This window comes from Zootoca vivipara, chromosome 8, assembly GCF_963506605.1.
Source record: "Zootoca vivipara chromosome 8, rZooViv1.1, whole genome shotgun sequence".
NCBI classification, from domain to species: Eukaryota; Metazoa; Chordata; class Lepidosauria; order Squamata; family Lacertidae; genus Zootoca; species Zootoca vivipara.
The window spans coordinates 42,102,478-42,117,521 of NC_083283.1; positions in this window are offsets into that span (position 1 = coordinate 42,102,478).

The following is a 15,044-nucleotide window of genomic DNA, read 5'->3' on the forward strand; positions in this document are numbered from 1 at the left end:
ATGATTGGTGGGGAGAATACATACACATATATATGGCAGTAAAGCTTCCCATTTCACAAGCTTCCCATTTCACTTCTATCCCTGGACATAGAAAAATCTGGACATAGAATCCCTCCTAAAACAATGGCCTCCTAAAACTTAAGGCTTCAATCTTTTACTCACATACATGGGAGCAACCCCATTGACCTTACTCCATTACATTCAATGGGGCTTATTTCCTTGGAAACATGCACAGGATCATGCTAATTTCCCATTGATTTCAAGGGGACTTCAACAAACCAGGTAGTGCTGCTAACGTTGGGTCCAAAGGACTGAAATCAGGATAGACAGTAGCCACCTTTGTGTGTGAATGAAGTGAGGGACTCTGCGATTGCTGGTAGGAGTTGGGCTGCTGGACCTGCCCTTAGCACCCGGCACACAGCTGGCCATCCCTTCTTGGCAACCATGTGTTGGAGTTGACTGTCTGCAAAGGGAGGGGAATATTATGTATGAGCAGTTGCTCCCATGAAGACTTGGCCGGTGCAAACAGTGCATGCTAAAGCATGGATATCTGAGTGTATGGTCACCAGCATGGCTGATATTGGGAATAGGCGCAAGTAATCACAAGATGTTCTCTTGTGAGCCAGTGTGGTGGTGTGGTTAAGAGCCGTAGACTCGTAATCTGGTGAACTGGGTTTGCGTCTCCGCTCCTCCACATGCAGCTGCTGGGTGACCTTGGGCTAGTCACACTTCTTTGAAGTCTCTCAGCCCCACTCACCTCACAGAGTGTTTGTTGTGGGGGAGGAAGGGAAAGGAGAATGTTAGCTGCTTTGAGACTCCTTCAGGTAGTGATAAAGCGGGATATCAAATCCAAACTACTACTCCCCCTCCCCCTCCCCTCCCCCTCCTCCTCCTCCTCCCCCTCCTCCTCCTCTTCTCTCCAGTTCTGAATGATGGTTGGTTTTTCCTTTTGCAGACAGTTCAAAGTGGCTTTGCGTTCTCTTTTGTCACATTACCACCTACTGGTTAGCTGAGCATTGTTCTGCTTCACAGTGATGTGGGGTCAGGAGAGCAGCTTCGCATCACCACTCCATCACCCTGGCTGTTCCTGACCTGAAGTGACTTTGTGGATATAGAGAATCTATTAACAAAATAGATACTTACTTTCTTCAAGTATGAGCATGGAAGTTGAAGACTGTTCTTTGCAGACAACTTTTGGCAGACCATTGGTACAATGTATTTCAATTTGCTGAAGTATATTAATAAAGACTGACACCCTCAGCATGTAAATATTGATTTTAATGTTGCTATGATATATTGGTCGGGCCATGCTGTAAATCTCAGAGATTTTTTCTTGCTTACTATAGCAAGTAAACTCTCAGACTCTTTTTATTATATTAAAAGGGAACACTGCAGTCTAGTGCAACAATAATTTCTACCTCTTCTCCCTGCCCCCTATACCACCCTCAAATCTGCTTCAGAGGGTTGGGGAAACACCTAGAACAGATTAAAGGTGTATAGAAGGAAATGAGAGGAAGAGAGCTTTCCATTGTAAAAGGAGAAATCCTTGCATTGGCAGAAGCAGCAATTTAGCACTATATTGAATACAAGCCTAAGCCCTCCTTTATTATTTCCTTCCTGCCACAGAATGCCATGTTTTTGGGCTTCCTGGCAGGATCTGCTGCCAGGTATACAGCCAGAGGAGCTCTTGTCTGCATGTTGGGCAAGTTGTGGAGGCTGGTAGTGCCAAGTGAAGGGGCAACTCCATTCAATTCAGAGTCTCCACAGCCATGTGTAATGGGTGTGTCTGTAGATTGCTCTGTCAATCTTTAAAACTGTGACTTGTCATTTTCATTTGAAATCCTAACTCTGTTGCCATAGGAAGATGGAAAATTAAGGAATGCTAAACCTCATATATTATAGCTTAGTGTTTTTATCTATTTCATATGGGATACTTTCATATATACTTAGTGTTTGACATTATCCTTTAAAGCTTTTCTAGGTTTTAGAATCTGTGTATAATATGTATATAAAATGTATATACTCCACCTGAGCATAACATTGCATGGCTCTAAGCAGGCTATACTCCATGGAAGCTTATGCCATACTATCAATATCTTAGTCTTTAAATTGCCATAAGTCTCTTTTTTCTGATGCAACAGACTTGCTCTGGTTGACTTACCTTCTGTCTACAATAATAACTTTTAAGATATTGATGTTGTTAGTTATCAGTGGCCAATGTGGAAATATAATTGAACAAAAATACAGTATTGAGCAACAGATTAATGTAACTACACCACTGGATTTGGTCAGAAATGAACATAGTTGCAAACTGAAAATGAAACACTAGCACTGCATTTTCCTGAAACAGGGTTGTAGCCAATGAAGCAGTTCTGTTTGTGCAAGGACATCCATTTATGCAATGAAACTTCTCTTCCCTTTCCTCTCCTCTGTGCCAGCAGTGGGGTGAGAAAAAAAAAAGGAAGTTCCAATACGCTTGCAGAATGTGTGTATGGGATGACTTTGTTGGATACAACCCAAAGGTTTCTGACTTCTTTAAAAAAAATTAAATTAAAAAATACAGTGCATTAAGGGGAAATTAAGTGGCATCACCATCACCATTAGCTACCTTAGCTCAAAGCAGCTAGGTGTTGTATAACAACAACAACAACAACAACAACAACAACAACAAATAATAATAATAATAATAATAATAATTTTGCCAACATTAAGGGGGAAATGCCAAGAAGAACTGTGAAATTCAAATTTGCCTTTGTGCGAGCAGATATCCTTAGTACTGGTTTGTCACCATATTCAGCACCATGAATTTCTATAGCCGTAGATTTCTATAGCAAATGCTGATTTTTTTACTTCATCTATAGCACTTGGGAAATGGGACGAGCAGGTAGGAAATCCAACAAGATATATTATGTCACCGCTAATTCAGGAATTAGAATTTGTTGAATTAACTTAAGCCTTTAAGAAGCAAAACTGATGTAGTTGCTAAATTGGAAATCTTGGGAATAATATCATAATCAAGTAGCCATAATCTACAATTATAGGTTCACATTCTTAAAAGCTTTAAATGTCTCAAAAGCAGGAAATTCAAAAGTAGCAAATTGCAGGTGCTGTGGGTGGGGCTGTCTCCTGTTTTTTTATTTTTAAAAGAACTATTTGCTCATCAGCAATTTAGTGACTATGGAACTCCTATATTTCTTCTTCTGTAGGTGCTGAAGGGCATTTTAATAAAACGTTTAACCACCATAATTAGCTTAAGTTATGGAATACCCCAAACAAACGAAGAGCAGTTTAGGAGTTGTTCTGAGGAACATTTTGTGCTGCTGCTGTTTTGTTAAATATTTGCAGAAAACATGATTTGCATCATTTGCAAGTTACATAAACCTTTAGTAATTATGGCCCAAGGTATTATCCCTAAGTAATTTAAGTAATTCCCAAAGAGTGCTTCTTGGTGTACCATGCATTAATCATCTGTTGTGTCTATTATGAAATGCAAAAGCAATTAAGTTGATCTGTTGTGAGAATAGGTTATTGCCAGGTTTGCAAGGGGGGAAAAACACACTTAAAAAACAACAACATTGGTGTTATTACCAATAAAGAACATTTTTTTCTATGCTAGGGGAAAATACTGCATTATGCCAAAAATGGTTCGGCCTTCTAAAATAAAAAGGAAAAATGTGTAACAAAATAATAGAGCCAAGTTAAGCAATAAACGGCAAGCATTTCTACAAGCAACAATACACTGTGATCTTTAGCATAGTAAAACACTGTATATTAATCTCATTTGCAGTGGCATAAATAAAGATTACAGATTTACAAGAGGGTTGAAAGACAGGACTATGGTGTCACAAATCAAACCAGAAAGACTCCCCCAAATATGATGTGTACTAAGGAGGGAGATGGTGTGCTGTGGTGGCACTTAGATTAAAAAAAAAATGTCCTGCGTTCTATGGACTTCGGCTATTGTGAGAAAAAATAACACATAAATTGTGTATCTCCTGGGAGATGAAGGATCCAAAATGCTTTTATGCCATCTGGTGGGATTTTATTTCCTATACTTTTCAGACTTAGATACTCAACATTTGCCAGCTATTCCAGGATGACAGGAATAAGTAGGGCTGCAGAGGATGGACAGCTTCATACAACAAGTGGAGACATCCAGTCAATATGAGACCATGCTCCTAGTGGCATCAGTCATGAAAGGTGAGGTGGGATGGAGCAGCAACACTGCAGCTTACTTGGACAATGCTGAGGCTTCATTCTGGTCAGCACTGCATGGCTCCACTCACAACAGTGCCAGGTGGCTCTATTGATACACCTGCACAGCCCTGGTGCCACAGCTGTCCTAACCTGTACCAGCCCCATCCAGGTAAGCTGCAAGATCAAGGGGGCTAGATCTGTTCCACCACACTGGCTGCTGTTGCTCATTGTGTGATCACAGTGATGCTACATGTTAGTTGACCATAAGTGTGACTCATTTTCCCTTATCTGCAGAAGAATGACTTCTCCTCACATCAAATGGGGGTGCCTTTCGCATGGTTGTGTGCAGCCCCCCGGATCCCAGTGTGGCTCCTGGTAGTTTGGGCTGGGTTCGTCCTCCCCAGGCTGGATACCTGGAGGTCTCCGCCTACCTCAGCCAATCGCCCAATCCTGCCTGGGGAGGCGTTGCCAGGGGATTGGCCAGGTAAGGGGAGGGACCACCCTGCCCACACATTGCCAGTTTGTTAAAGAGCAATGTGTTACAAAATGAAACATTGCAAAATACAAAAGAACTAGACCAGGGGTTGTCAGATTGGTCCCTACCGCCCACTAGTGGGCATTTCAAGATTCCAGGTGGGCGGTAGGGGGTTCTGCAGCACAATCAGAATCCTCCTTCCATTGAGCACTGGTGGACGGTAAGGAAATTTTACCATCAAGAAAGATGCATTAGTGGGGGGTAGGTATAAAAAGGTTGACTACCCCTGAACTAGACAGTTTTGCCGTAAAGCTTTTTGGAACTCATTCTCGTGGTGGAACTCATTCATTTCTATTCTGCACAAGGTCCAGATCAGGGATTCTGCTTGCCACAACTTTAACAGCACACATGTGCTCCTGCACACTGGTAAGCAACACAAAAGAACCCCTCTTCAACCATACATATATTCACAGCAACTTTGCTTCTGTGCTGTGTTTTTCAATGCACACAGAAGGGCAGATGATGATGGAGCAATTGCTCCAGAATCCCCACTATGTGTGGGGCACACAGCTTCAATGCTGCCTTGAATAGGGACCATTGCGTTTTGGCTAACACATCTACTGAAGCTGCTGTCTGACACACATGCACTCCTAACCAGGTGAGCAGGAACAAAGCTTAACACAAGCAAACTGAGAATAAGCCCAATAGAATAGCAGTAGCAGTAACTACATCTAATTGTTAATCCCACCCATACTAAAAGATGACGTTTTAATCAAATGAGCCCACCCCTCTCCAGTAGTCTCCTACTGCAGTGGAATAGAGGAGCATCTTGTCTCATTAGCTGATCAACAGTGGAGTCCTATGAGGATGGCAGTCCCGCATCCCCAGGCCAGAGGGGTGCTGGCCTCTCAGGCTCATCTGGTAACAGCACTATGTGCCATTCTTTTTCTTGTTTACAGTTCTCAATTCTATCACCTGAAGATAAGGAAGCTGACTCCTGGTCCCTAACAAATGGTAATATAGAGGGTGGAGGGAAGGCATGAACTGAAATATTTGGTATGAGCAGAAATCTGTACACAATTGAGAACTAAATAGAATATAACAATGGGAAATACCTAATGCATCGGTTCCATGGGTTGGGGAGAACACAACCCACAATTAATTCATAACTTCAAAAGCTGTGGGGAAATTTACATGAGCTGAGTTTTGGAAGCATCCCTACTTGCAAGCCAACCAGAATGTAGAGCAGGGATCAGCAACATTTTTCAGCCGTGGGCTGGTCCACCGTCCCTCAGACTATACGGTGCGCCGGACTATATTCTTTTTTTTGGGGGGTGTGTGTGTGAACTAATTCCTTTGCCCCACAAATAACCCAGAGATGCATTTTAAATAAAAGAACACATTCTACTCATGTAAAAACACCAGACAGGCCCCACAAATAACCCAGAGATGCATTTTAAATAAAAGGACACATTCTACTCATAATAAAAACACCAGACAGGCCCCACAAATAACCCAGAGATGCATTTTAAATAAAAGGACACATTCTACTCATAATAAAAACACCAGACAGGCCCCACAAATAACCCAGAGATGCATTTTAAATAAAAGGACACATTCTACTCATAATAAAAACACCAGACAGGCCCCACAAATAACCCAGAGATGCATTTTAAATAAAAGGACACATTCTACTCATGTAAAAACACACTAATTCCCAGACCATCCGCGAGCCGGATTGAAAAGGTGATTGGGCCGCATCCGGCCCCCGGGCCTTAGGTTGCCTACCCCTGATCTAGAGTGATCTGTGCCTTCCTAATGTTACTACAGTACACCAAAAGGAGGCAAGCTAAGACAAGGAAAATTGCAGGGCCATTTTCAAGATGATACATTGGAGGAGGTTTTGAATAAATCTATGTCCCACAGGATGTACACTTTTCACCTTGACCCTTGAATCAAAGCTTTTGCCTTGTAAAGTACTGCCCACTTGTTGCTTTCAATACCTATTTATCAACTTGCACTGCTGTGCTTTCGAACTGCTAGCTTGGCTGAAGCTTGGACAGAGCAACGGGAGCTCACCCCGTCGCACGGATTCAAACAGCCAACCTTCTGATCAGCAAGCCGAAGAGGATCAGTGGTTTAGACCACAGTGCCACCCACTCCCTGCCTTTTTACTTGTTGCTTTCAATACAAAACCTGCTATTTCAAAAAAGGAGGCAATTTTTTTAAAACAAAAAAAAAAACAAAAGAGAGAGATGTCTGCAGCTTTCAATGGTAAATGACACGGCATTAATGAGTGTCTAAATGTTTCAGAGCTACAAAGACATGTGATGTTACTCTAAAGTACTTGCTTTTCAACTCACCAGGGGCAACTTCATTTAACAGATCAACAGCTTTTGTGTACTGCTGTGTGTGCTGTTTTCCATTTTATGTCCTCTCTGTTTTTCCTCCAGTAAAAAAAGGTGGTCTGTAGGCACAATATTATTTACCTGCAAATAACTTCAGTGGGAATAATTGCAAGGAAGTGATGGTGTCTGGACTGTGGTCAATGAGATTTAAACAGAAGCTGAGGTGATGCTGCTCCCCCCCCTATTTTTAATTTATTCTCTCCACCCTCCTTTTTGGATAAGAACGAACAAGAATAGCCATGAGCAAAAAAGTAACCTTCCGTCTGGAGCTAAATCATAAACAACATATTAGAATAGATAACTCCTGTTTAATATTCTCTGATATTCAAATGTGATGTTATTTGTATTTTATTGCATATTTTAACTTTGTTCTGATGTACATTTTAAAAAACTGCTCTCTGTTTTAAAACTGATGTTTTATTTAAATGTTCTAAGCCTCCTTGGAATCCCAACTTGGAGAAAGGTGGGGTATAAATATTTTAAATAAGTACAATAAGTAAAATGTTGATCCTCCCCTCTTTTTTCATTATGAATGTATGTGGAAGATTGGGCGGAGGGTGCACCATATAATAAAACAGTCAGCAGTATTTTGAAGAGACTATGTCTGTTGGAAATCCTGTATCTACCACTAAATATGATTAGTATTTTTAAATGTGAAACTCCCTGATCTTCAAAGGCAACTGGATCTTATTGGGAAACATTACTTTTGCTCAGCATTACCAGCACCAGCAAGTGGCAGGACCCACTGCTACTGGTATGCCAGCCAGCCAGGGACTCCCAGCAAGGACTGAGAGGTAATGGCGGCACCATTGAACAGAGCTTCCAGTCTGTATACATGTGCAATTGCCATGTTGGCGATAACAACCCAATCCCTAATTTATGCACATTGGGTTACTGTTACCAGTATTGGAAGCCTTTCCTTAATTTGGAATTTTCTTCTATTTCCTCCAAATTTGGGAAGTGAATGTTACTCAGGTACATGTGGCATGCTGGAAATGGTCTAAGGCTGTGGACACATCTGCACCTTCCAACAGGATTACTCTGTGCCACACTGCCAATTTGGGTACAGAGCTATGCCTCCGTGGCTGTGTTTTCTGTTGAGCTATGCTGCACATTTTTTATTTTATTTTTTGCTTCCCATGGCACTGTGACTGGGCTCTTGTAAATCTTTCTGCCCTGCAAATATCAACAGCTTGGGCAAGCGTTAAGTTGGAATTTTCTTTGTAGCTAGACATCTGTAACACTGAACACAATCTTGCCACTCAGCATGGGGTCTCTGCAGCTTCAGATTCACAGCCTCTAGCATTTGGTCCTGACTCTGTTACAGACTTATCAAATGCATTCTTCAAAAACTGGTACCTTTTTAAGATGGGACACTGGTTGCGAATACACTAACCCATTTGTAGCACAAAAAATGTAGTTTTGCTCAATGTGAAATTGTTTATGCTTGTCCTTGACATACTGCTTTCCATCTAGATTTATTCTAGATCCTGCCATCCACAAGGGTGGGTGCAGTTACTTGATGTGTGTTTGAAAACCCTCCTCTGGATTAAGCTATACATGCCTCCCCCCCCCCCGCCCCGTACATCCTCCATGTGAATGATGAAGGAAATGGTGGTTGCTGTCTTGGTATATATCCACAACATCATTGCGTAGGTGTGTATTACCCCCCCCCCCCATATATTGGGTGGGACCACCTACATCTGTTTTCAAATAGACACATTATTGAGTAATACAGAACCAATCTGCAATGAGCTTTTAATTTCCAGATGAAACCGGTTTCTCAAGAAGCACTTTTCAGGGGCAAAAAATATGCAATAGATCTATGGATTCTCTAGATAACATGAGTACTTAATCTTCATTGATTCTATAATGTCATGTGTATAGAGCCTCTTTCTCCATTTGCAATAATTTCTCAAAGCTCTCAAGACTTCTGCTGGAGTTTATTTCGTGGCATCTGCTAGACTTTCTGCACATTACTGCGAAATTCCAGTGCAGTGCCTCCAATAACATGAAGTATGACAATAATTAAAATGCTTCTGGGTGAGATATGTCCTTAGCCCTTACCAGGTAAATCAGAAACTTGTGTGCTCCCTTTCTTCAGTTTTCCCAAAGGCTTTCTGGTAAGCATAACTTACCATCTGGTAGCTTAATGTGTTCCGTTTGCGGCTTCATTCACCTGGGCAGGGGTGGGGAACCCCTTGTTTAGACCATGTGCCTCATTCTCTCATAGGCAAAATTAATAAGACTCTCATGCCAATGGTGGGTGGGGCCAGAGCCAAAAGTGGGTGGAGCGACAAATGTAAATTGTATACAGTAGTTTTTTTACACACAGCCCCCTGTCTATCCTGCTTCCAGCAATCAAGAAACATCATGAGATTTTAAGAACATGTTACAGCCAGGCAAAAACAATCAGGGTGCAAATCAGGTCCATGGAGAGGTGTGATTTGGAGACAGTTATGAGGCCCATATAGTCCAGCTCCTCAAATTTAAGGTTACCCACCTTTGCACTAAGGCCTGCTGTCTTGCAGCTTAGAGAGCTATTGACTCTGGGATCAATCCTCAGAGGTGTTTGGGAGGAAGATTTTAGGTAAATGGAGTCAGCTGCTCCATCTCCGCACTCCTGGCACTTTTTGCATGATCTTGCAGCTGCAAGAAGAATAAGCTTCAAGGTTAGGAGTCTTTGGGAATCAGCAGTGGACCCTTGCAGTTGTGAGGGCCTTGACACAGACCTTCCAAGTGTCCCTATTTTCTAGGGACTGTCCCAGTTTCTGAATTGATCTGGAATGTCCCACTTTTCCTTAGGATGTCCCTACTTTCACCAGAGAAATGTTGGAGGGTTTGGAGTTATGCAACCCCTGAGGCAAGGAGATAAGTAGCTATACAACCTTTAGAAGTTATATGAAGGCAGCCCTGTATAGTTTTATTACTTTTTATATATGTTGGAAGCTGTCTAGAGTGACGGGGATGTCCCTATTTTCACCAGAGAAATTTAGGAGGGTATGTTGGCAGGTCTCCAACAATAACAGTGGCCAGTGTGGTATAGTGTTTGGGTGTTAGACTAGGACCTGGGAGACCAGGGTTCATATCCCCACTCAGCCATGGAACTCCCTGACCTTGGGCCTGTCACAGTTTTACAGCCTAATTAATTTCGAAGGGTTGTTGTGATCAAGGGATGTGTAGGGAAAGAACCATGTGCAGCACTTTGAGATCCTTGGAGGGTAGGAGAGATAGAAATTGTAATAATAATTTTAAAAAACCCTGTCACCCGCAGATGCTGGCCTGATGCCAATGCTGGTAACTGCCTCACCCTGACATTTTGTCAGGAATACATTGTGTGTTTGTAAATATTCTGCTTTAAGCAAAGGTAAAAGCTATAGATGCATCATTTAAATTCCTGTGCTATCAGGCAAGTCAGAGAAATAGTTTGCAAACGCTATTATTCTGCATGTAAGACCCAATGGAAACATTGTCAGTCAAAGGAAAGTAAGGCTGAGCAGTTAAAATAGTTCATAATCATCATGCTGCAGTTGTTCTAAATCTTCATCCACACAAGGCCAAACTTTAAACAGGGAGCTGACTGGGCTAAAATGAAAAAAAAAAAGACATTTTGACAACTGAACACCTTGTGAATTATGATTGCATCCAAAGCGTGCAAATGGAATATGTATAAGGAATGGAAATTAATAGTACTGTATCTTAAATCAGTAGAAGAAAATACACATATAGCAGGGGTGAGTAATCTGTGGCCCTTCAGATATTGTTGAACAGAAGCTTACATCATCCCTAACCATTTGCCACGTTGAGGGAAGCTGGGGACCAACTCCATCTAGAAGGCTGTAAGTCAGCCACCCCGGCTATATAGAATTTTCTGCCAAATAATGGTCTATGAGAATAACCAGGTGTTACATTATTGTTTCTTCATTAATGTACAGCAGAGGTAGGGAATCTCAGATGGCAGGCCGGGTCTTCCTGTCATATACCTGCTGGGATTGACAAAGGATGTGACCCTCATCTGAATCTCATAACTCTCCTGATGAGTGCTTTGGTCTGCCCACCAGATACCAGGCACTCTACTATTCAATTTAGATCCCAGTGCTTTTGTTACAATCCCCTTCTCAATTAAGTAATCAGTTTTAATCTAGAATTTAAATTCTCAAAACTTTCTTATTTGTTAATTCGAGCAAGTAAACTACTTCTCTCACTTCATTACAAACAGTATTTCTACCTGCAACACACTTGAGCAAACCTGCTCTTCTTCCTTTCGCAGGTATTTTGTTGCCATTTGCAACTGTAGCTGCCTCTGATTAGTTATCATTTAACTCTTGGGGGAAATAATTAGCATCACACGTCATGTGCATGGAAGTTGCCAAACCAATTAACCAACTAGAAGGATTACTGTTAATAGCACCAGTTTTCCTATAACTTGATATTGTTGGATAGCTTTAATGAACTGCAAAAGCTTTTTTTAGTTTGCTTTCTGTTGCCACCATGGAACTTTTCTTTATTAGTGCCACTTCGTTTTGTACGATTCCTTGCAAATGAAGGAAAACAACTTTTCTGCTTGTATATGTTGATAATATAATTTTGGTTACTGAGAAGAAACAAGAATTGTAAAAAAATAAGATTGGGTGCAGACCTGGCCAGGACATAGGCGTCCTGACTGTGACAAAGGTGACCTGTGTGCTTGCTTGCTTGATTAACAGCTGTTAGGAACTTCAAGGTCCTGCTCTCCCTTCTTATGGTCTTTGTACTGGACCTGGAAACTCCAATAGATAGCATTCCATGTCAATAAAGAGGGCAAGTGGGCACCCCATCAAATGACAGGGCAGGAGCTACACAGAGCAGGGCCTTTTCACTGGTGGTGCCCATTGTGTGCCTCGCTCTTCCCAGACCTGCTCTCTTTTGACCTGTATTTTGGAGCGTTATAATTTAGGAAGACTTTGGAAGAACTGGTTGACAAGTCTTATCAGTCACTGGTGTATGAGCAGATTTTATTTGCTGCTATTCTGAGCTTCTGGTGCACCAGGGTTTACACAAGCATAATAGATGCCAGAAGGGATACAATTTACTAGCTTTCTCCATTATCTGCACAGCAGGGGGTGTTCAGTCAACAGTGCAAAGGCTGAGCTGAAGCGTTCCCTGCTGGTTACCTGCTTTCAGCAATAGGGGTCGTTGTTTGGTAGTACCCAATTGGTTAGCTGTAAGATTCTAGAGCTCCCTATTGGTGGCTCTTAGGTAATTCACAAAATACAGAGTCCATTCATAAAACACAGTGTTCATTCATAAAGCAGTAATATAAATGTCCATTGCTACATATTTGGTGTATATTTCAGAGGTTGGATGTACAGGTTTATGGCCATGCTGTAGTGTACTGTAGTCCTTATGTGACTGTGAATAAAAGGTGGCTGGGCTCATTGTCTTGGGGTTTTTTTTGGGGGGGGGAGAAGAAGTGACAAAACTGATTTCCAATAAATGCCCCCCCCCTTATTTCTATAACAAGTCCTTGAGTCTGTACTCTGAATAGTGACACCAGGGACCTAGAAGGTGCAGGGCTTGTCAGTCCAACCCCTGCACAGTCTCATCAGGGCTGACGTTAAGGCAATTGGAGCAATTTGGCCAAATTGGGCCCCCGGTGCCCTTCCTAAGGGCCCCCCCACACCAGGGCAATCTAGATGGATTTTATTTATATCTATAAGATTTTGCAGACTTTGGCTGTGAACTGGGGCCCTACAAAAAACAAAAACAAAAAACCAATTCAAGTTGCGCCCCACTGCTTCAAATTGGTCCTCACTGACTAGCCCTGAGTCTCATAGTTGCTGGGCCTGAGTTGCCCTGCCCTTTCATGAAGTGTTGGGCTAACAATTTTGGGAGAGGGAAGACTGCCCTCTGGGGAGCGGGTGGGCTGGTGAGGCCCCCTAGATTTAGAGGCCCTAGGCCTACTAAGCCTATACATAAATCTGGCACTGGGTCAAGGCGGCAGCCGCCCCTCTGCCACCGCCATCGCTGCAGCATCAATGTCCTGAACATGTACTATAGTATTTATTTATTTATTTATTTAGCCACACACACACACACCCCAGCCGACCAGATTGATCGACCCAAGGAGTGACGCAGCTGGGGACTCCCTAATGGTGCGGGGGATAGTCATGTCCCCCACGCAGAGGGGAGAGCTCATTACGAGCCCGCAAAAAGGAAATGGCTTTGGTGGGCAGGCGTTCGGGGGCCGCAAGAGATTGCTTTTTCAAAATTGCCTGTGGGGGCATTTGAAACCAGCCCAGGGGCCGCAACCGGGCCGGACTTTGGACCATGGCTGTCAAGTTCTCCCTTTTTTTAATGGGAAATTCCCTTATGCTGAATAGGCTTCCTCGCAAGGAAAGGGAAAACTTGACAGCTATGCTTGGGACATGCCTGTTATAATGGGATTAGTTTCTCTCTTTTTTAAAATGAAAGTTGGAGCTATGCCTTGAAAATGATGCATGCACTCTTAGGTTTTTGAACTCTGTGGACTTCACTGATACTTGTATGCCTATTGCCTATGCTGACAACACTGTTTTAAAACTTCTTTGAGTAAAAGAGAGAGTTTTGCAATGGCGAAATAATGCTGCCAGCATAGGCATTTGCCATACAAGTATCAGTGAAGGCACTAGAGTTCAAGAACTTAAAAGCGCATCAGTCATTCCCTGCATTCATCCTGCAGCTGTTGGCTACTTGTGTATACTCCTCCTCTGTGATTTCCCCTTTCTTCTTTTTTTTATACATGCCCTTCTTAACTTTTAACTCCTCTGTAAGCTCCTTATGCAGCCATACCAGTTTCCTTAGATGCCTCTCACTTTTCTTTATTTTTGGAATTGTCTGCATTTGGGCCTTCAGTACTTTACCTTTAAGAAACTCCCATCCATCTTGGACTCCCTTCTCTTTGAGTATTTCTGAGCATGGGTTCCCCTTAAGCTTTTTGAAACTGGCCTTCTTAAAGACCAGAGTGTGTGTCTCACTGTACTGAGCTTTCCCATGGCTCTGTCCCATGAAACCCAGGAGGGCACGATCACTTCCTCCCAAGGTTCCCAGTACTTCCACTTTGTTGATGAGTTCCTCCCTGATGGGAAGGACCAGGTCCAAGAAAGATAAACCCCTTGATGCTTCTTCCACCTTATGGGAAATGAAATTGTCAGAGAGGTAACAGAGGATTTTGTTGCTCCTTACATTCTTGGCATAGTTTGAGTTCCAACAGATATCAGGGTAGTTGAAGTCTCCCATGACGCCTACAGTATATCTCTCCTTTTTGTTTGGTAATCTGCTCTAGGAATGCTTTGTCCAAGTCTTCAATCAGTCTTGGAGGTCTGGATCCTCCATCACTGCTCCTCATGGGAACAAATTCCACAATTTAGTGTGACAGGGAAACTCTTGTCAGCAGATATTTAATTGGAGACATTCTTGCTTTCTGTTAGATGTGTTTTAAAAACTGCATTGTTCAGACAGGCCTTTATAAGTTCACATTTTTTACCAATCAGTTTTGATTGACATGTTACTGAAGTTTTAGGAAAGCAATTAATGTTGTATTATAGTTTCATGCAGTACACCACCTTGCTATATTTCCTATGGAAATAGGATTTATAAATATTTCAATAAACAAAAGTAAATTAATGTACATGTAATCCAAGATGCATCACAATAATTTGACTCAATATCAGATGTGAAATCTTAACAGGTTTTATTAGATAATTAGATGTATCCCAATGAAATAATTGCAAGGTATTCTCATTATGCCGAAGTCCAGCTATCCTTTATAAAATTGTTATAATTCTGGCAGGTAACAAAACTAATATTAAAAATAATAATGATGAACATGCAATAATTCCCTAGGGCTACCTGTATCTATAATATAAGAATATTCATGAATTAGAATTCACCTATTACTCAAATCTGGACCATGAAGAGGAATAAAAATGTCTATACAACTCACA